The sequence below is a fragment of the Sinocyclocheilus anshuiensis genome, unplaced genomic scaffold (genome assembly GCF_001515605.1).
Source record: "Sinocyclocheilus anshuiensis isolate Anshui unplaced genomic scaffold, SAMN03320099.WGS_v1.1 scaffold117, whole genome shotgun sequence".
Classification (NCBI taxonomy): domain Eukaryota; kingdom Metazoa; phylum Chordata; class Actinopteri; order Cypriniformes; family Cyprinidae; genus Sinocyclocheilus; species Sinocyclocheilus anshuiensis.
In genome coordinates, this window is record NW_015536624.1 from 771,240 (window position 1) to 774,737 (window position 3,498).

The 3,498-nt window shown below is 34.1% G+C and overlaps 1 protein-coding gene across 2 annotated transcripts in view; it reads right to left on the reverse strand.

The window, feature by feature from the left end:
- LOC107704129 (bone morphogenetic protein receptor type-1B-like) overlaps positions 1-3,498 on the reverse strand; it is a 67,713-nt gene that overhangs the window by 47,125 nt on the left and 17,090 nt on the right. The window contains exon 2 of one of the 2 annotated variants that reach the window (XM_016506988.1): positions 1,931-1,997. The exons of the other annotated variant lie outside the window; for it this stretch is intronic. The gene's annotated coding sequence lies outside the window, so the exon portion shown is untranslated. The remainder of the gene's footprint in view (positions 1-1,930; positions 1,998-3,498) is intronic. 2 annotated transcript variants of the gene reach the window in all.

Genomic DNA, 3,498 nt, shown 5'->3' on the forward strand with positions numbered 1-3,498 from the left:
CATCATTACTCCAGTCTTCAGTGTCACATGATCCTTCAGAAATCATTCTAATATGCTGATTTGCTCAAGAAACATTTATTATTATCAATGTTGAAATATTCAGCTTCATATTTTTGTGGAAACCTTATAATAAATTGTTTTCAGCATTCTTTGATGAATAGAAAGTTCAGAAGAACAGCATTTATATGAAATAGAAATCTTTTGTAAAATTATAAATGTCACTTTTGATCAATTTAATGCATCCTTGCTGAATAAAAGCATAAATTTCTTTCAAAAATATATATTTACAAACATATACACAGTGCAATGACATTTAGTTGATTGTCATTTGCAATGCTTCATGGGAGTGGGCGGCTGCAAATGAACTATTGTAGTTGAAACTGACCTTTGGTTTCTAAGTATTTTCATCCCTTAACAATCTCAGATGCTCACAACAAATCTGCCATAAGACGTTTATACACTCTCATCCCAAATCACTTCCTCAATGAGGGAAATATATGAGATTTTACGTCCAGAACCCGACTGTTGTGCTCCGTTTCCAACGACACACAACCCCGGAGAGTGTGTGAGCAGGTGGTGGAGTGGATCTAGAGGTCAGCAGTCGTGCTTCAGCTCCCAAATATAGAGCGTCCGTGTCACCGACTACGAGACGCAGATCTCATATCACGCCGAGAACTCACCACACTCGACCCTCTCTCTCCCGTTTACACTACCATCTTTATCTGCCCTCTACAGCCTGGCCTTTAGAGCGGTATCATGTGTGTAAGGTTGTCTGTCTGTTGTCTGTACACTCACCTGAAACATGAAACCAGCTCGCAGCCCCCCGAGCATGACCTCTGACCTCTCTTCCTCTCTACAGATACGAGACTCCGGCCCGCTTGCTCTGCTAATACGGAGCGTGTTTGTGCACATATAGGTATACTTTTTTGTGTGGGGATCTACTTTTCAAATGAGAAACTCACCGTGATCTACCAAGTGAAAAATACATAAATAATAAAATACATATAAAATAAATTAATAAAAAAGCTTGTTGGGATGTATCTTTATATTGCATTCATTTAAATTTTAATTAAAATAATAATAATAATAATGTTCAATTCTTAGTACCCCCGTAGAACTGTGCCTGCATTTACCTAAAGCAGTGGTTCTCAACCTTTTTTACTCCAAGAGCCCCTCCTCTCCAAATCAATACTGCAAGCCCAAACTTTTCTATTCACTAAAACCTTTGTATTTGTTATTACTTTTCAATTACATGTATTTTTTTAAAAACAGGTTCAAGATAGATTTAAATATTCCATGTTCTTTTTTGCAAACATACTTTGCAAAAATGTCACTGCAGATATTCTACACAACTTAAAATTATGTAAAGCTCAATTATACAGTAATATTAACATATAAGCACAAGTCAACCTGCATTACCAAACAATACCACAGGGAGATGCCAAAGGACTACATTTAAACTACTACACGGGTCCATTCAGAATCACTAAACACACCAAAATACAAATGAAAAATGAAACCATTCTGAACTCAGCGATCTGAAGGCAGCTCGACGCCACAGTGAATAGTTTCTCTGTCAGAACAAGCTGTTTGGAGCGTCTGATGCCCATATGTACATAAACACCACCGATCCTCACAAACTTCTCCAAAACATGCAAGAATCTGTTATAAAACACACTATTTAACATTTTAGTCATAACATTAGTGAATATTATATTTTAGTTTTAAGTTATCTCGCACCCCCCTGGTTGAGAACTACTGACCTAAAACGCGATCTCGACCTATTGGGCACCCCTGGGTTATGGTGTAGCTAAAGCTTCCACGTCGATCGCGTTACGGAGGTATAAACATCACCGGTAACAGCAGGGTCTCGACCAGCAGTGGACGTATATGTAAGGTAAATCTTTTGAGTGTGTGTGACTGTGTTTACCTGCACACGTATCGCTGTCCCGCATGCATTAGCTCCCACGAACCATCGAATCTTGAGTGATGGAGATCTGTAGAAACACATAAAATAACGCTGTTTTACATTTACAAAGGCAAGCAACACTACTTGAACAAATATTAAACTTTAGCATGTAACGTCATGTACCGTTTGATCTACAGACAATAAAACAGGAAAATCTGTCACACTAGAAAACTAGAAAATATTTGGCTCGGAATAGAAAATTTTATATTCGGTCCTATAAGTATACGGAAATTTAAGTCACATTTAAAAATATTTTCATGTTATTGCATATGATTACACAAAATATAATTTGAATGACACCTGCTTTTATGCAAAATATCATAATATATTTTTACAAAATAAATGCTTTTGGACTAGCAACCACCCCAGCACTGTGACACCAAATTTTATATAGCTAGATTTCCTGTAATCTAGTTAGATTTAGCGTTATCAGTTACTATGTAAAAGGTACAAAAATATCATTATATAATGATAAATGTTATTACTTTTGAAGTAAAATCTACAAAAAGAATCATTATATTATCTAGAAATAATCTAGTAATCTAATTTTCCTATTCAAGAAAAATCTACAAAAAAACTTTTTTTTTAAATTTTATAAAATATCATAAATATGTGAGATCTCTCATAAAGGATTTGGATTTTTTAATTATTTAACAATCAGCATTTATTCATTCCTATAATTGTTTTATGTTAAAGAAATACAAAAAATACAAAATAAAAAATTACATTGTAAAAACCTTTTTGGCTTCTACTCTCCCTTCAACATGAAGTTCAATATCTTCAAACATCCAGATGGTTTCCTGCTAAAATCAACCAAGGTTGGAGATTTGAATATCATGGTTCAGAAAAAGAGTCAAATCTGCTACCAAACTAAGGCTACCACACAATCGGCTGAGAAAACCGTTAAAGGGTTATTGGCTGATTATTAGCTGCCTGATGCTGTTGATTTCTGATGTCACTGCATGTGTCCACCAATCAAATACAGAAAACATCTAATGCAAAACACAAGACATCAGACACAACCATATCAGCACCAGTCACAAGTCAGTAAATGTAATCGAATCTGTGAAAGACATCCCTTTCATACTGAGAACGAGAGTGAGTGAGTGAGACGGGGGGGGGTTCTAAATGAGTTAGAGACATTACGTCTAATTCAATCTGGGTTATAAAGTGTAGGGCAAAAACAAATATTTTTTGTACATTCACAGCTTTGTCCATCTCACACACACTGAATTTACTGCCGTTTGTCAGTAAAAACATTTGGCACCACAACGTATTTCAACACTTAAATCATTGTTAAAAATACCTGAATGTCACTGCATTAGGAGAATTTTTTTTTTTAAAGAAAAACACTTTTATATAATAAATAAATATATATATTTCAAATAAATTACACTTGCTACAAAATACAGCTTTTTTTTTTTAATAAATGATACCTGCTTTATATATATATATATACATATATTTTTTTATGAATTTATATATATATATATATATATATATATATATATATATATCTGCTTTTTTTC